Source organism: Buteo buteo, chromosome 5 (assembly GCF_964188355.1).
Source record: "Buteo buteo chromosome 5, bButBut1.hap1.1, whole genome shotgun sequence".
NCBI lineage: Eukaryota > Metazoa > Chordata > Aves > Accipitriformes > Accipitridae > Buteo > Buteo buteo.
The window spans coordinates 3,062,246-3,081,727 of NC_134175.1; the positions used below are offsets into that span (position 1 = coordinate 3,062,246).

Here is a 19,482-nt window from a genome sequence, read left to right on the forward strand (position 1 = left end):
TGTTGAGTTTCTCTTGCCCAGAAAGTTAGTTTTGGTTTTGATTTGGGGATACAGGAAGTTTTAAAGAGGTATATGAAAGAAACGTTTTGTCTTTTTGCCAAAAGTAATAGCAGTTTTTTAAAAAGCACCAATGTCAGAGAAAAGTCAATCTTTTGCTGCTATTTATCCATGCTAGCTACGGCAGGAACAGGGAACGGTTATCGCTTACCTGCAATAAGCACTGCAGATTTTGTGCTGAGATCAGTAAAAGCTTGGGATAACCTTTCCAACTGTTGCCATGACAATTGGTAAATGAGGTGAATACCACACAGGTGCAGCAAGCACATCCACAACTTCTAATTAAATCAAATAGATTGTCAAAGCCTGGTTTACCTCTTTACTAGAGGACAACAACACAGGGACCATGGCTTTTGATATTTAGGGCCAAGCTTCTGCTTTGACTTCTGAAAAAATCTACTGTGGCATCCTTTTATCTTTGGGCACCCCTGCGTCTCCCTCTTCCTCTAAAGCTATCCATAACATCCAAAATTTTCTCAAAATTTGAAAAAACCAAAACAAACCCCAAAAAACCACCAGACAACAGAATGCCAAGGGCCAAATAGTGCAGGTTCCAAAAGCACCACAAATCTTACCAACTGCCATGACACAGAGCCAGTTCAAACCAGGCTGACAAACCTGGTTTAGCTGACAGGCTAATAGGATGTGTACTCAGACTCGGCAATAGGAGCAGCTTTGTGACATGTCATTAACACTACCACCTACCAATAAAGCAACTGAAACCACTGAGGCCTAAAAATAAACTCTTCCTCCAGCCAAACAACCCCTTTTAAATGTATGGAGGAGTAGTTTGATGCAAAATCAAGTTTCTAGCAAGCAGAAAGAGCCCGATTTCTGCTCAGCTTTAGCATCTCTCTAGCTTCAGACTTGTCCTGCTATGCATCACTGTGACATCCAAACACCTCTCACACGAGAGTGACATCAAAAGCAAACGTCCTTGTGAACTTCATGTCATCTTTCATTCTAATCATCACTAAAGGATGCCTTGGGCAATACTTTCATTTAGACTTCCTTTGTGGAGCTAACATTGCTGAGTTTAAGATGCACCAGTGCTTACTGTCTTTATCAAAGCAGAAATTATCAAAAAGAAAGAATATGGTTTTTAGAAAGCATCGCAGAGCCTAATGAGTTTTGTACAATCCCCTCTTCCTCCAGATCAGAGATTAATAAAATGGACAATTTATTGCTTTAACTAAGAGGCAGAACTGCTTTTTTAAAAGGGTGCCATCCACCAGTCAAGAGAGTCAAACACACTGCAGAGGAAACAAATGGAAATATCCAACAATACAAAGGTACAAGAGAAGCACAGTTCAATTATTGCTACATGGCTTTTCCTTAAAAACAACCACTACCACCACCCCTCCCGTTTCATCCAAGTGAACTGGTGGAAGGTGAGGGAAGGTCGTAACAGTGGGAAGAGGAATGGCATGCTTAGAGAGTGAAACAACAAATATCATAGGGTTTTTTAGATGAGCAGAGAGTGCCACTCCCCAACCTGAAGAGTTTTATGCTATTTCAGTGGGCCTTTTCCCTCTCCCCAGGAATGAATGAAACATCACAGGCTTCAGAACTCTCAGCATTTCAAAGAAGGCAATGCCAGTTCCAAAAATTATTCATCATAAAAGAATATTCCAGGCTGTGCCACAAACCCATAAAATTTAAGTCACTGCAGTATAGAGGAGGATGATGCCTTGCTACCTGAAGACAGCAGAGCAGGCTGACACACTATATATTGTGACACATGCTCAACAGAGCAGTCAAACAGCAGAGTACCAACCTCAGGTCAGAACTGCCTTGGTCCTAGAAACGTGTGACCTACATACAGGCAAACCCACACTTTCTCGGTGCACCTTCCCACTACTTTTCTGACATCGATGCTACAGAGATCACTTCTTTAAACCGCCAGTAAAATACAAAAGCTGCATGAAGACACTTTCTACAAAGAGTCCTGGAGAAATGCATCTTTTCACTGCACTGTGAATTTACTTACAGATGCAATATGACACACCAACATCAGACATCTTGCGGCAGAACTGCCAGGAGACAGCAATCTCTGTCAATATCACAGGTACCAAGTTGCAAGAACAAAAATCCATCTAATTAGTAGCCCATAATAACTTGGATCCAGATGGGAACGGAGTTTTACTGCTGCCACAGGCATCAAGCTTCCCTTGGTTCTGCAGGTCCCTACGACTCATAAAAGAGCTGCACATGTACTCATCCTGCAGCTCTAGGAAGCTATTGTAGTTCAACTGCACACTTGTGATGCTGAATACTACTTAACAGTTGTCTGTGCTGCAGTGACCTGTATGCAATCCCTTGCTCACTAATCTGAAGGCTGTCTTCTTAACGTGAATACTCCATTTTCCACATAAGGCGGCACCAAATGCATTCTGCATTCCCATCTAATCTGCAGGAGTGATGCACAACAAGAGTAAAGAACCATTCAAAATCTTTATGAGATGAATTACAATGCTCACGCAGTCTGAACATTGCTACCTTGCTAGAGATCAGTGTTATTTACTTCCTCGAGTGGAAGTGTTTCACTCATTGAAGCAAATACTCCTCACTTGATGCTGTCTTGGTCATAATTATTCCAGGGAAGTTGGAATAGTTATAGCTGCCAGAAATGATTCACAGAGAAAACATCAGTTTCCTGTGGGATTTCAAAGTAACTGTGAACAAATGATCCATTTTAAAACAGAAGCACATTTCTGAATCCTGACCTAACATTCTGACCTCATCTACTGTGACACAGGAAAGAACAGCCCAGGTGTAATCTAGGAGTCCATTCTTAGGAAATCCCAGTAACACTTAACTGGAACAAAGGGAAAATACTTCCGCGCCTTCAGTCCACAACATTTTAGTTGCAATAATCATTGCAACTTTCTGCCAATATTCAAACTGTGCTGTTGGTAGAAGGTGCTCTAGAGGCAGCCTAATATCCATCTCATAAGAGGCAAAGGTTGCTGCTGTACTAGCTACACAGTAAACAGAACCGAACAGTGGTGTAAGCAGATTGACAAAATCAGTGCTTGTAGCTCGGTTATCAAGTTATTTGAATCCTATGGTAAACAGAGGAAGATGCAGGTGATTTTGTTCCATTTTGTTTGTGGTTTTTTTTAAAGCAGCTTTGTTTTCTCCTTTACACATACTCTGCAGTTTGAATTGTCATCTCAGGTAAATTACTCCACCTTAGAGAGCTTTGCCTCTCCTAAGGATGCTTCCTTAAGTGCTATGGACAATGCAAATCACACACTTTTGAAAAAGAGCAGCCCAAGCTTGCAAAGCTCAAACTTCAATATACCTCTAGTTTCTGACCATCCTTTGTGAACGCACAGAGAGATGGCTGCAGCAGAACTTTTATTACTGGGTCCCTTCCACAGCAGCTCCCTTGAGCCTGAAACACCGAGCTTTCCCAACTGTTAATTCATAAGCCCCCAAAGAAGTCATTATTATGCTAAGCATTTTGGCAAATAACATCATCCCCCATTTCTTATAATTTTCATTCTCTTTGACTCCTCCTCCTCAGTACAGTCTGGTATTTTGGATCCCTCTAATAACTGAAGATCTGCAGCATCCAACACCTACCAAAGAGCTCACGCCACCTACTTACTTTCATCCCCTTGCTCTTCAGTGGTTTTTCCAAGGAATACAAAACACACACGGGCTACAAACCGCTAAAACCGACACGACAACTCAATCCTTCGGACCCAGCCCAGGTGCGTTAGGGCAGGGCAAGAGCCCTGCTCCCACCAGAGACTAGGCGGGCGGGCTGCTGGGACAGCAAACGAACTGAAGCAACGGGCCTCCTGCCATCAACCCTCGGCAGCTCCTGACATCGCCCCTAAAGGGGCAGCTCAAGGCTAGCCTGGCCCTGAAGCACCGGCCCAGCCTGTTTCCACAGCCCTGAGCCAAGATAAAAGCCATTTTTCCTTCTGAGAGCCAAGGCAGTCACCCAGGGCCAGAACCTGCCTCCCCCCGACATCTGCATCAGGCTGATAGCGAGCGAGGAGCCACCTTGTCCCCTCCAGACAGCACTCAAGAGACTCCCAGCTCTACTCTCCAGCCAGCTGGAGACAGACATGCCTAGGCCATTCTCCAGGGAATCTGACCTCAGTGAGCATCACTATTTTTATGCTTTAAAAGCCATGAATTCTGCCCAGATATCCACAGCCACAGCACCAGACCACGTGTGACTCCCTGACAGTAATGTTTTGCATCGTCCTTAAGGCTCTCATTCACGTGCATGCTCTTGAATGCAAGTGCTGGGCCTCTGACGCGAACATAACTATGCAAACGGGGTACACTGGAACAGGGCTAGAGACTACCAGCTGGGGGCAAAACCTTCACCTTAGTGAATCCTGGGTGGGCTGGGCAGTTGTCACAGGAGTCAAGAGTTCCTCCATAAATTCCCATTCAGGGACAGAAAATACATAACGTCACTAAGAGGAGAAAACACTCTGCCCTCTCCCTGACAAAAACAGGCAGATCAACACTTCTTGAAACTCAGCATTTGTTGATTCAACACATATTGTGTTCACGCTGCCCCCATGACACTACTAGGGAGCTATAAACCCATTCTTCCACACGACCTTTTGCACATGGTATACAATGCAATAAGTAAGAAAATTAAGCTCTGGCATCCTCAGCACAATGTAGAGGTGGGTAAAGCAGTTTATTTTGATTAGTAGAAGATCTAAAGAGTTTTACAGCCTGCCTTCTGAGACCCCCCCCTCCTGCCTTGAGTTCCCCTCTCGTACAAATAGTGAGCAAGCAGCACGAGAACAACTACACACGGGCTTGAGTTTATTAAATTAACTTGCAATAGACTGGGAGTTAGCTTACACCCCAGCTACCTCTATAGTCTTTCATTCTCTGTGAAACAGGGAAGGCAGAAGTAGTAATAGCAGCACAGTAAATTACCATTAATGAGATTCTTCCATTGAAACACAAGAGAAAGCACTGAAAGGATTAGGAAAACAGAGTGTAACTAACAAAACCATAACAATCAATAATTGCAGCTGGCAGTAACCAGATGAAATGAACACAAACATTCACAGGGATCACTGAAACGGACAAAGATCCTTTTGGATCAGTGCTGATTAGATCGGTGCTCCTAAGGACTTAACAAGCAGAACAAAGGGATGCCAGGGACATTCCAGCTGTGAATTTTATTAGCAAATGAGTGGAATTGTGCTTCGGTATTTGATCCTCAACTCATCTCTCTCAGGCAAGAGGAAAGCATACCAAGCAGAGCTAGGGCACTGTGCATAAAGACACTATTCACTTGACATCAGCAAAATAACTGCAAGTCGATGAACTCTGTCAAGACAAACGCCACTTGCTTTATCCTTCCTTGATCCCAATGCAGACTGGGCAAACCTCATAAAATGTTTACAGACATCTAGCACAGACAGCCTGGAACAGAGCACATCACCAACATCGCCTGCAACAGCAGAAATCCAGAACAATTTCACTGCAGCACAAGCAAGCAATCAGAATGACGTTGGTTCATTCTTCAGGAGACAGTTCAACAACAAGATGCCAAAGGACACTGGTGGTGGTCCTGCTGGCCTCGTTGCTCATTGCACTGGGATTCTGCACAAAAGCAAAGGTCTGCGCAGTTCAAGTCAGGGATTAAAAGGATCTGTTCCCAACTAAAACTAAAACAGAGAGGGACCTGACTCAGTCAGGAACAGTTTCTTCAACCATACTGTATTATTAAGCTGCCAAAGTGGTTCCTAATCACTCCAAATATTTTATTTTAAGCCCTCACCATACACACACACCACACTTTAACCGCTTGCTTCCAAAGAAACTTCAGAGACACAGTGCCATTTAAAAAAGTCATATCAAGCCATTAAACACTTTGATTAACTACCACTACTGTATAGTCTCAAGATTTACTATTGTATATCCTTGCACTAGGAACATCAACAGAGATCCAAACAAGTTAGGTGTAATGGCTAAATTAAGTCAGCTCATATTAGCTCAAGAACTTCTGCTGTGGGTATGCAGCTGCTTTTCAGCAGTACTGCTTTCTACACTACTCCTACAGGCATTCGCTTGGCAGGGTTTTCCCCCTTTCCTGACACAAGCAGTGTTTTTGTGAAACCAACCCAAGTTGAACAGCTAAATGCCTGGCCAATGCTTATCTACACAATTAAGCATTGTTCCCTACCCCAGTTTCCCTACCTGCAATACAGAACTAAATACTTTTGTATTCTTTAATAACAGTCAACAACTAGGATCAAATACCTCTGACCGAGGCTCAAAGCTGCTAAGTTAATTACCAAAGCTAGTATTCATGCCAATAAACTAAAATTCAGACTTACCCTTTGCTTTTCTTTCTCCTCAGCAAACAGTAAGACCCCAGGACAGCCCAGCAGCGGACACACGCATGTGCTCTCACTAACAGGAAGCAGTGTAATTTCTCTCAAGGATACACACAATTCCCACAAATATATTCACTATTAAACAAAAGCAGACCAGAAAACCAGCAAAACACACAGTAAGTAATCCTTTTTGACTTACCACTGTATGAAGACCACCTTGCAGCTTTTGTCCCCTCCTGGCTCCCAGGTGAGGCTAGGAGCCGTTAGCCCTTACTGCTGCCAGCTGGCTGCAGTGTCCCAGGTGTGCTGCCTTATGCAATTTCGAACCCCGAGGAAGCCTTCCCTGGCTCCCACCACGCCTGAACTCTACACACTCAATCTCCAGTTTCTAGCAGGGGGCCTGTCTGGAGACTTTTGCCTATCCCACAGCATTTTATCATCTCAACTCCAATTCACACCAGTTCAATACACAGCTCTACCACTTGCAAATCTCCCCCCTTGCCTACTCTGAACTTTGGCTTTCTACGTAGTCCATTTGTATTGGGCCCAAATGTCCGCCCATAGAAATACATATTCTAATTCTCTCCCATTTCTCAGAACCAATTATCATCTGCTTCTCAACTCAGGCAGTCTCTTACTTTCAAATAGCTTCCCCACTCATCAAACAAAACCCTTGCCTTCTTAGCAGGCCTCTTCTAAGACACTCCCTGGTAATAGTGCCTTCTATTACCTACACAAAACCCCCAACTAAATGAGAAAAATAACTCTAATATAAGGGCTAATATTGAATTTTAACACATGATAAAGATTTTTTTGCTTTCAGAATAGTTGTTTCGATAAATTATTAATTCACAAACACTGGGCTTTAATACTACCTCATAACACAGCACTAGTACAAGTCCCACTTCTTGATGTGGAAAAACATGCAGTCAGGCCCATTTAGTTGTTTATTGTTTTCCAGATCTCATTCCACAGCCCTCGCTCACACAAAGAGCAGCACTGTCAGATCAGGTCTTGTTTAGCTACTGAGACTAAAAGTCTAGTAAGGCCCCACTCTCCATTTTGGAGAAGGCAGTTTCCAAGGTTTTATCTTTTGTGGCTAACACAGAGATGGCTAGAGAGCCCAGTTGCATTGCAAAGCCACAGTGCCCAATTACAGCACAGAAGATACAAACTCTTAGCTCCCAGCACTAGCAGATCTCCTAAGGTAGAAGACCTGACACCATCTCAGTGACTATATGACAAACTTAACCACTAGAAATTAGACTAAACCCATTAATTCCTCCCCTCAGCCCACCAAAAGGATTTGTGGAATTGGCTGAAGTGAATAGTTTAATATTCCACTGCAAAGCCACAAGGTGTCAATGATAACTTGGCTTCACTTTCGTCATGCGGTCAGGATTTCTGTTTAGTCCAAATTCTGCAAAATGGCATCACTGGCACAGGGGAGGAGAGAAGAGCAGATGATGTTTGTGTGGCTTAAATATCAATAGCAGATAAATGAAGCCATTCTACTGACAAATTACTCTCAGCAGAAAAAAAAAAAAAGAAATGGTGCAGCTGCCACTGTTAAAACCAATCAATCAAGAAAAAGCCTGCATGAGGTTAAACCATTTCCATGCCCCATACCTCACCTGCTCTCAAGTATATTTAACTGTATTACATCAACAGAATAAAGCAGGTGATTAATATGCCTCTGCTCAGGGATTAATATCTTGTCATTTCAGCTTCACTGTGTAAGAGCAGGCACGCATCCTGAAACACTGGGACATAGAGTGAGGAAATGCTAAAAATAACTAGCCAGGCGCTATGCTTAAAGACAGTCCCACTGAGCGCGTTTTATCTCTACAATCAACACTTGTCCTTTACAAATGCCAGCCCATTGATCTGTTTTGCCTAAACTGAATTTTACATTCAATTTACAATGATTGTATTCTAGCTGAGTTGTGATGGTGAGAGGGGAACATTGCCTTCCCTTTCAAATTGTGGGAGCGATACTTTCAGTGGTTATCATGCTGGCTTACTATCTGTTCTTTCACCTTGTTAAAGGATGCAGGCCTAAAAGAAGCACCAGCAAATTTATTAGTATTCAATAACAGTAGTTTTGTGCAAACCCTTCTGCGAAGCTTGACCCCAGCATTCTGGTTTCCTAAAAAATGGCAAACAATCTCAGAATAGATCCTAAAGATGGAAGAAGTTATAGAGAAGTTACACATCTTACGTTTCTGGGTTCATTATGTGCAAGTACGGCAGTACCTAATAGCTCCAGTTGACGCAAAAGCCAACTGAGCCAGCTGCTGCGTGAAACACAGTCAAAGGTGGGCTCTGCTTAACTAAGGAAGAGCACAAGCAATAACTGGACAAAGGCAAGATCCTCATTCAGAATTGTGACAGAGGAACACTCGGTGATTCTTCTGAGACTGTCCATGGCAGAGCCAGAAGCATTGGATTACAATAATCCCCGTGAAGTGACTCAGTCTCACAGCCATGCTGCCTTCATACTGTACAAGACATCACCAGAAGAAGAAAATGTATCATAGCAAACCAGAAAGTGAAATGCACAGGCACCACCACTTGACTCTTAGAGGGAAAGGCAGTACCTCCATGTTTAACAGTTTGCATAGACTGGACTATCATCTGGACTGCAAGGAGGATGAACTAGGAAAAAACTGGCTCCACAGCCCAAGAAGGTCAGCATCCCATATGCTTCCAAAGGGTGAGATAGTATTTAAAAGACCCTGCAGGGTCATCTTCTATTTTCTTTGTTCCAAAATATAAAATTTCTTGGGTTTAAGTACAAACATTGGGGCTGGGAGTCCTTTGTTGTTACACCTGAACGCTGTGAAGTCCTCTGTACTTTTGAGGCTAAACAGACAAAAAGTGCTGCCTACTTTCAGATCCAGGACCACCATAACTGAAGTCTCAGATAGAAGATACCTTTTCTGATCACAGACGGGACTCAAAAAACCATAGCTTCAATACAGCTGAAGTCTCAAGAAATACACTAATCAGAGAACTTCTTCCAGTTGGGCGTGAAGGCACGCACAAAAAGCTTGTAGTCTTCTAGAGCTATCAAATCAGAACTGAGTTGGCCTTGAACGTTCAGTTCTCACTTTACTCAAAGTACAACCCACCTGTGATGACAACAGACACAGAAAAGTGAACTTGCTTCAAAAACCAAGCACTCACCTGCATAGCCTCATTCCAAACTGGTTTTGTCACCAAGTTCTAAGGACCAAAAAGGGATTTTTGTAAGCAACAAGTAGCAAAATAAGTTAAACAGAAAGTGACAGTATCAGCCACACAATCTACCAGGAGCAAAGACATAGCACACTATTCTTAATGAATCAGTTCAGTGCTAACTAAGGGACTAGACCCATGAAACAAACTGGATTGCACAGCAGGTCAATATTTGCTTTAAAACATACAAATGCAAACACAACCTTTGGGAAACACCACCAGTAAGCCAAAAATAAACAGCTGTCACAGGCTTCCAACAACATAAGCTGTGGTGTACCACAGTGTACTGGTTTTGGCTGGGATAGAGTGAATTTTCTTCATAGTAGCTTGTATGGTGCTCTGTTTTGGATTTGTGACCAAAACAATGTTGATAACACACTGATATTTTAGCTACTGGTGAACAGTGCTTACACAGTGTCAAAGCCTTTTCTGTTTCTCACACTGCCCTGCCAGCAAGTAGGCTGGGGATGCACGAGAATTTGGGAGGGAATACAGCCAGGACAGCTGACCCCAACTGACCAAAGGGATATCTGACATGACATCGTGCTCAACAATAAAAGCTGGGGGAAAGAAACAGGAAGGGGGGATATTTGGAGTAATGGTGTTTGCCTTCCCAAGCAACCACCATACCTGATAAAGTCGTGCTTTCTCAATTCTACCCTTCCAGTTCTCTTTCCTACCCCACTGGGGTGGAAGCCAGCAAGCAGCTGCACGGTGCTTAGCTGCCTACCAGGCTTAACCCACAACATGAAGGTGGAATACCTTTTGCCAGGTCAGGGATGTTCAAAATTCAGATTTACAAGTCAACATCAGTCAAACACTACAAAAGAACAAGTTCCCTCTACCAGCTTCTACTGAACACAAAAACTTCAGGCTTCAAATTGGTGAAATCAGTGCTCATCTGCCCACTGGAGAATTAAGAGTGATTATAAGTGAAAGTTCACACTGGGCATCTAGTGGATCTCTTATTACATCCCACAAGATAATTGCTCATGAGCCTGATGAAATTTCCTTCTGGCTTTTGATGAACTGTGCTCTCTCCAGGAGGGAGAAAAACAGCTCTAGCCGTTTGCGTTAATTGGACCTGACAGTTTGCAGATTGCTGCCTCAAGCCTTGAAAAGCTCAGTAGCTCAGGCTGATGAGAATCCACTTTTTCCTCAATAGCAGATTTCAGAGTCAAATTTACATTGCATTACAGCAAAAATAAACACACACCCCGCATAAAAACACACACAACCACCAGGTGATGTTGTTTAAAAAAAAAAAGGCAATTATTTGCTAAGTTTGAATTAAGGTCTTTTTCACTTTACATAGACAAAAAAATGGGAGAATGGTATTTTAACTTTCCCATACCCTCCATGGAAGATCCCTGTGGCATAAAAAACACAAACAAAAACTCACAAGCATTGCATTGAGTGGCTCCCCTCCCCTGCCAAGAATTGCCACCGCTTTTCTGGCCATTGGCATTAAGACGTCAATGGTAGACCACCTGGCATTCCTTGCACTTGCTAGCAGGTCTTTTTGTGCCCATTCAGAACACTGACAAAAGTCACAATATATAAAAAAAGAAAAAGTTTAATAAAGTCAAATACAACCCATCCAGAGAAACTAGAAAATCTCCATTACTTAAAGAACCAGCTCAACATATCTATCGGGAATGGTTTCTGTGTAGTTTATCATGCCTTGTGGAAAAGGATGGACTAGGTGCCCTCATCAGAATCCCTTCCAGACCTATTTTCAATCACGTAGAAACAGAAGACCACACAGAAATATTCCAACAGCGAGAAGTCTGTCTTGGCAGCAGATTTCAACTGTGCCCTTACTTAGACATTGCTCTAATACATTTCTCAGAGGCAAGACCATCTGGCCCAGAGCTGATGGTGTTGAGCCCTAGGTAAAGCTCAGGTCGGCATCTCTCTCACACCAGCCGTCAACTCCTATTTACCATGAAAATCCGGGTTAAATCACTTAAAAGTTCATAATCCTCCAATCTATTTACACAATTGCCTTGCCTGTCCAGAAAGACAGTAAGTTTCCCCACAAGTTATTCAAAATCAGAAGACTAACATTACTGAGTACAAAAATCAAGAGGAATTAACACTGAAGTCCTGCTGATAGATACATGGTTGAACAGTGGGTTAGAGAAAACACAGTACTGTGGTTCCATGATATGGCAGTTCATAGGTATTTAGACTCTGGTACCCTCAGCAGTGACGATACAATAGGATTACAAATCATCCAAGTTAGGAACACAACTTCCTCCAGATTTTCAAAATGAAAAGTAGCTACTTCAGACTCTGGCATGCAGCAAGCTGGAGCATAAAACTTGCTGAATCTCTGATGAGCCTCGATAGCTCATCCTACCAACTTTCAGATTCCCCTTCAGGCTTCCAGAACGGTCAACATTGCACTCCTGTCAGTTTTCAGCCTGGAACTTGCCTGTTCTGTGCTCTCAAAGCAAATCAAAAGGTTTAAGTCTAATCTACCCTGACATGCCTTTGGCTAGAGAGACATCAGCTGCGTAGAGGCAGAATGAATTGAGGAGTTAGCTGTTGCTTTCCTCCCTGGTACTTAATGAAGGTTTGAGGGTCAGCACACACACCAATTCTCTTATAAGTTTGTACATTTTAGAAGTACAGATGTTATCTTCCAGCTCTGGGTAGCCGAGTACTTTAAAGAAAGCAAGAACACTTTACAGCTGGGAAATGGAGCCATAGTTATATAGTTATATATGGAATTGGTATTCCATATAGAGCCAGGAACAAAGCTTACATATCCTAGCTCCAAGTTCTATTCTCCACACCCTGGCCCATACTAGTCACGGGGAGGGGCGGGGGGGGAAGCATCAACCCATGATCCAGCACACATCCTTGCATTCCTTGGAGCCACGTCAAGGAATTTGGATCAAGGTCTAAGATGAAGCCGTTTACTGTCCTGCTAGCACACACGTAACTTCAGTGATGCCACTTTCCACATACAGCCAGTCTAAATGCTAGAAGACTTGTTCCATATTCTCGGAAATTTCAAACACCACTACAGCTCTCATTACAGAGGGAGCAGAAATATTTAAATTCTGTAAGTCTCCCAAGAAACAAGAGACTCCACTTTCTCACTCTTTGCTTAAGGAGAGAAGAGTATTGAATGATCTCTCTCCAATCAGAGCTTCTAGTGAGAGTGTACTGAAAGTTGCATCGGTTTTCCTCTGAGCACGCTGTATTACAACGCTCTGGCCCGTCCATAAATGGCCTTGATAAGCCACAAATCAGGATCCTTGAAAAACAACTAGGACTCAAATACTCCGCTCGCAGGACTTTGCATTCTATTCCCGGATCCCTAGAAAACAGCAACTCAAAATGAAACTGCGTGATCAGTACTGTCACAAGTGGTATGGTCACATTCAGTATGACCCTGAATTCTGCCAGAGCCCAGGAGCGGTTGTGTATCAGAGATGATGAGCAAGGCAAACAGATTTGATGGGAACAGGCAGGCAGGGGCAACATGACCTAGGAGAGCTTAATTATCAAGTTGGAGAAAGCCTGCAACTTCAGCGAAACCATAGGCAACCAAGACTGGTCTCTGCAAGCAACCAATACTAATGCTACACAAATTCAAGGCAAGAGTTGAGCTTGTTTCAGATAACTGCCACAGCTCTGAATAGCCCATGGTGATCGTGTAGCCACACACTTATTGATCAAGGTAGCTTAGAAAGCTGTGAACATACCCCTTTCCAAGTAAAAAATGGAAGGAGTCAATTGCAACCACCATACTTGTAGTACTTCCACAGTTTTTGTAACTTCCAAGACATTTGTCCAAGTTTTAGTGGAAAGAAGCTAGCATGGACTCCCAATTCTTCCAAACAATCCCAGCAGTGGATTAGCAGCCATTGCAGACCAAAGCAGGAAAATAACAAATTCTTTATACGCTAATTTGGCACAGGATTTTCACAGTCACAGAGCTTCAAACACGCACTCAAAATAAATGTCAAAACATATGAAGCTATACAGCAATATCATAATAAGCAGAGAATTAAGCCAACCCAAATATCATACAATTATGAAGATTCTTCTCATGTCAGCGACTCAGAGAGGTGTGCTGTGCGAAGAGAAAAGGGATGGGAAACATATTTACCTTTTTGAAGCCTAAAAAGAGAACAATTATTCAAGAAAACAGAACCAATGGTGACACTGCTAAATGACAACTAGGTAACCGTTAATATGTTGCAGGCAGACTTGCCAGTCCTAAATGAAGTCATGTCCTTCCACCACAGAAATAGACAAGATTAGTATGGAAAACAAGCATAAGGTACTTAAGATAGATCAGCGATAGAGCTGGGACTACAGTGTGAGTCACCTGACACCCAATCTACTGCCCTATTAGTTGGCTGCCTTAAGGAAGAACTTCTTGAAGGGAACCATCATCTGCCCAGTGGAAGTTAGCTGCTCCAGACACAAACCGAGACACCTATAACTGAGCAGAAAGCAAAGCTCAAAATAGGGCAAGAACTTCTCTAGCTCTGCCAAGGCTATTGAAGCTTTCTCTTTCTGATTTCCATTATCAACATGACACACAACATCATTCCGATCATAACAATGTGAGTAATGTGGGTTATTTACAGTAACTGCATCCCTTGACAATTCGCTCATCCATATCCTGAAACCACGGATGAAAAATTCAACAGGTAATCAAGTACGGAGGAAGGACCTAGAGGGATGAACAACTGCATTGCTCTTCATAGGAAATAGTTTTAGGAAACCAAGAGCTGTTAAAAAGCGGAGAAATAAGAAGGGTATCCCATTTGAGCCAAATAAACTCCTCCTACATCAACAGAGAAGTGCGGAGGATGTAATAAGGCTCTTAGCCAAAAAGAGAAAAGGTTGAATAGTAAAGCCAAGCTCAGGTGACCTCCACGAAGGTGAGCCAGAGCTCACTTGTTTCTAAGCGAGGTAGAAATTAAGAGTTTGTTGCATTCTGAAAGCAAGTTCTGGAATGGAACGTCTGCAGGGAAATGAGAACAAACATATGCAGGGCTTCCAATGCAGCTGTACCATCTTCCCTAGGTTTAAGTTTGGTCCTTGTTTTCACGACTCTTTCCCAGTTCAGGAAGATTGCAAATATCACAGAAACACAGGAGAGAAAAAGCCACACGTGCTTCAGTTCTGAGTTATATTCAGCACACAGCACATGCTCCAGTGATACAAAATGCCCAGTAGGAATCACTGCCAATGTTTCAGCGCTCAGCTCTCGCCTTAGCAAGTAAGGACTTACCTGCAGTACCTGTTTCAGAAGAGAAAAACAGGATGTATGTTTACATCCTCCAGGGCAGCCAGCACTCGCCACCCAGAAGAAAAGAAATAAAACCGGACTAGGAGCAAGCAGACGCGCCCCGCTACGGACTCAACCCTGGCTAAATGTGGCAGAAAGAAAACCGGCCACTTGGAGCTGACCCATTCCCAGCTTAGCCCAAGGAAGAAAAAGGGAAGAAAACCGGCACGTACCTGACAGAGCCGAGGGAGAGCAGAACCCAGGCAACTGTTCAGAAAGCCGCCGTCCTTAGCCAAGGGCTGCGTTTGCTTCCTTCCCTCCTTCATTCTCGGCGCAGGAGTCCGAGCAGCCGACCTACTCCAGCGGCCTAGGCAGAGAGGAGAAAACACGAGAACCACCTCAGGTGGGCACCCTCGCTGCAGCCAGCCGCCACCGCCTCCTTTCCCGCTCACAGACCTCCGCCGTACCACACTCCAGCGGCGGCCTCAAGCCCGGCCGCAGCCCCCCCCCCCGACTGAGGCACCTCCTCACAGCCACCACCACCACCAGCAGCCCGGCGGCCGTCCTTTCCCCCAACCTCCCCGCCCTCAGGGAACCGACCTCCCCCACCTCCGGGGCCGCCAGATCCCCGGGACTGAGGGAAAGGGGGCGGCCCTCAGCGCCGCCCAGGGCCGTGAGGTGGCCTCGCACCCACGGTCGAGCGGCACCGCGCTGAGGCAGCCTCTCCCCCCCCGCCCTGCCCTGCCCTGCCCGGGTCTCGCTCCCTCCCGGCAGCTTCCCCCTCTTACCCCCGGGGAAGCCACCGAGAAGCCACCGCGGCGGCAACCGGCCGCCCCTCGGGTGCTGCTACCGCCGCTGCTGCTGCTGCAGCGGCGCCGTTCGACCCCGCTCCCCCGGGGCCGCCCGCCCCGCCCAGGCCTCTCTCTCAGCCCGGTGACAGCCGCCGGGGCATGCTGGGAGAGGTAGTTCCCTGCCCGCCCCATTCGCCGCCGGCGGGGTCCCGCCGACTACAAGTCCCGGGAGGCCGCGGGAGGACCCCCGCGGACCGGGCCCGGGCCGCCGTTGGCGGTGGGTTTCCCCCTGAGGGGGTTGCCGGGGTAAAGGCCGCGGTGGTTCCGTTCCTCCTTTCGTCCGGGCCCCGTTCCCGCTCTCCCGGCGCGGCCCTCCCGCCTTTTAGCTGGCAAACGGGGCCCGCTGTTCCTTCGGGGCGGGCTGTGCTCGGTGTTTTTTGTTCCCCCGACGCTTCCAGGACAATAAAGATTTGGGATGGTTCCCTGTTTTCTCCGCGCGGGCGAAGCGGTCGTTGAAAGCCGCGGGAAGGGCAAACCGTGAGAGGATGCCTGGGCGCTCTTTTTTTAAGCGTTTGCGCGTTCGGGTTTTGGGGTGGTGTTGGGATAACTTAGGCCGCCGTAAGGGAGATTTGGGGGTTCGGTGTAACTCCTTGCAAGGCGCTGTGTGTCTTTGTTCGGCCGGCAGCCGGGAGGGCTCTGAAAGCCTCTACCTGGGCCTTCTGCCGCGTATGTCTTTTTTGCAAGATCACAGCTCCGATATCGCCCGCGTGGCGGCTTCAGTGCCACCACGCATGAATCGGAATGCGTGAATCTAAAAGCTTAAGGTATTACTACTTTTATAATGACTTTCTCTTCAAAGAGGCAGAGGCAACTTACGAGTTTGTATCACCTCTCTGCTGGTGATACGGATGACGCTGTTCATGTGGATCTCCTGTGTCTGGGGTAGGACACGCTCTACTGACTTTACCCCTGCTGAGGTCAGAGACACCTTGTAAAAACTGCGTTTCAGCTTGCCCGTCCCCTTCTGTTGATCACTGGCACGTCAAGCACGGCTCTGTTGAAGCTAACCAGTTGAAATTTTGTTTTACATTTAGTCTTTGCGAATGTAGACTGGTATAGCAGAACAAGGGTTAAAAGAGTGGCCTGCATTGGTAGCGAAGAACAGCATTCACAGCAGTTAAAATTGAGTAATATGTTTGTGTCAAACCCAGAAGGGTTGCAGTGTGGTAAGTCCCTGCACTCGCAACAGGAATATGGCAGCAAGGTCATCAAAAAATCACGTGCCACTCCTTTTCCCACTAGCCCATCAGCAATACTGTCTAGAGTTCCAAAACTCAAAAGGAGGAAGCAAAGACACCGGGCAGCAGAGTTGCCTAGGGCTTATGAAAACCGAAGAGAGCAAAATTCTGAGACAAAGAGTGTCGCAGCATAGTAGCAGTTACTGTAACTTTTATGCCTACAGGGTACGAAGCTTGTCCAAAACCAAGCTTGTCATTGCTATTTGATAAAAGCCAAATAGAAGGACTCGGTGTCCCTTGTCCTCTGTGTTGCGTAAAAGTGACGTTGGCCAGGCCGCTTAAACACACACATTGGGGTGATTGTGAAAATGTGAATGTGAAAATGAGTTGAATTGAATGTGACCTGGTTCTGACCAGAACTGCAGTGCATTTTACCCTTTGGCCAGAAGATGGAGAATGAGTACTGTTAAGTACTTGGGAATGTGGTAAGTGGATCTAAGCATGCACTGATGCTCCCTCCCTCAGCTTGCTTTTTACCGGGCAGATTTATATGTTAGTATAAACACAGAAATACATTAGAGACAAGTTAATACAGCCAACATCAATTGTCTGAAAGGATCTATTCACATTTAGAGTAGCTTCTTTTGTGTTTACTCAATAAATTTCAGTATAACTTAGGCTTTACTTTTGCCAGTGCTGCTTGTAAACTTGTGAACTTGCATGCCCAGACTGTAAGTCATGTCAGGCTTTTTTTTCCCAGCTAATCTTTCTTTTCAAAAAAAACCAAAATTGGAAAACTGTGTTAGACTGTCTGTGAAGTCACCTTCTCAGGCAAACACAAAGTCATACAGCATCAGCAGCTTAGTCCATGGCCAAGATAAAAACTTCACTGTGATTATTTTGATGAGATTTTGCCTTTGTATATAACCACTTGGGAGAGGTGGTATTTTTATTGTGCTTAACACCAAAGATACCCCAAATGACAAACCTCTCTGGTGTGTAAAAAAGTGTGGGGCAGCATCTAGTGGGGCAACATTTGTGAAAAGAAATGAGCCAACCTGGCATGTATAACCCAGCAGCAGTCTGCAGGACATCAGGAGTTTTCCTTTTGAGGTTTACAACTGCAAGACAGACATAGGAAGTGCTGTATCCAAGAGAAGGCAGGACTTGAGAGAAGAAGATAAATGTCCTCATGCACAAGGCTGATATCGAGAAGAAAGAAGTAACCTGTTTTGTGTGCTTAGGGGGTAGGCCAAAAAGTAATGGGTCAAAATGCAGCAATGAAAACTCAGGTTGGATGTTGGGGAAAACTTTCTAAGGCTAACGAAATGCTGCGGAAGACTGGCAAGGGGCTACGAAATCTCTACTTGAACAGGCATTAGGAACTGGTTAGGCAAACGCTGCTGAAATGACAGGGTAGAACTGATACTGTTTGGTACAGGGCATGATTTGGAGGGCCTCTTGAGACCTTCTGATCCCGTGTTGCTATGATTCTTTGATCCTTTATTTCTACAACATGCATCCTCTGGCATCTAGTAAATGTACATCCTCTGTACAGCTAGTAAACTGAGGTTAATCTCAGTCTCTTGCTCAGTGAGGACGTTATAAGGCTGGAGTTGCATAGCTCTGGATATGGGAGAGAAACCTCTGCTCTTACATGGCCCCTATCCCGGTTTTCCAAATATATTACCAGCAATCTTTCTTTGCCCACTGGATGCCGCTGTTACACAGAAATATTCACAGGCTATATCTGTAGGCTTCTGCTCTAGGCACCTTCTCTATCAGACATGGAAGGCCACTTCATGGTCAGCCAAGCTATATGGATTTAGCCCTATTAACCAGCTTTTTTTTTACAGAGGAAGTCTCGTTAACATTTTGCAGCTTACAGACATGGCATATGTGAACCTTGGGCCACGAAGGTAGATGCCAATGTGATGGCAAGACCAGCAGCAGACATGTAGCGGTATTCTTTGAAGGCGATTGAACAGTAACATGGAAAAACAAAATTGGCTGCTGAGGGGAAAATGCGTTGTCCAAAATGTCGCTTCAGGTCATATATAGAAGGGCACTTTCCCCAACAACTATGTGCTGCAGTGCCTATTTTGCCTGCTTAGTACAGGAATTTGTATGTGGAAAGACTGGTTCAGAGAATTCTCTCCTTAAAAGCAAAGCCTGGAAATGGCAGCTTTCCCTGGCCCACACGTTGCAAATATGCACCGAGTTACGATTACACCTTGTGGCACTGCCTTCAGAGGCAATGACCTGGATAGAACAGAAAGGATACGTGTGGCTTCCACTTTTTAGAGAAAACTGAACAGTATTTCTAGTTCAGCTGAGTCTCAGAACAAGCCAGAAAGTGACCTACATCCGATACCCAGCTTTGGGAATTAACTTTGAGAAAGTTCAGTTCCACATCTAGGTCTCTCCTCTGAAACAAATGGAACAGCAGCCTAATAGAATCCAAACCCAAGGGGAATTCCTCTTTATTCCTTTCCAACAATTTTTAGCACTGAAAAACAATTATCCTGCTTTTTTAATCCACATCTCTTACTGGG

General features: G+C 44.8%; 1 protein-coding gene across 3 annotated transcripts in view; it reads right to left on the minus strand.

Annotated features, from left to right (window-relative positions):
• The window catches only part of MIB2 (MIB E3 ubiquitin protein ligase 2), a 51,352-nt gene extending 35,546 nt beyond the window's left edge, over positions 1–15,806 (minus strand). For all 3 annotated transcript variants that reach the window (XM_075027197.1, XM_075027195.1, XM_075027194.1), the window contains exons 1-2: positions 15,687–15,806; positions 15,132–15,265 (exon numbers count right to left, since the gene is read on the minus strand). The gene's annotated coding sequence lies outside the window, so the exon portion shown is untranslated. The remainder of the gene's footprint in view (positions 1–15,131; positions 15,266–15,686) is intronic.
• Between the last annotated feature and the right edge of the window lie 3,676 nt (positions 15,807–19,482).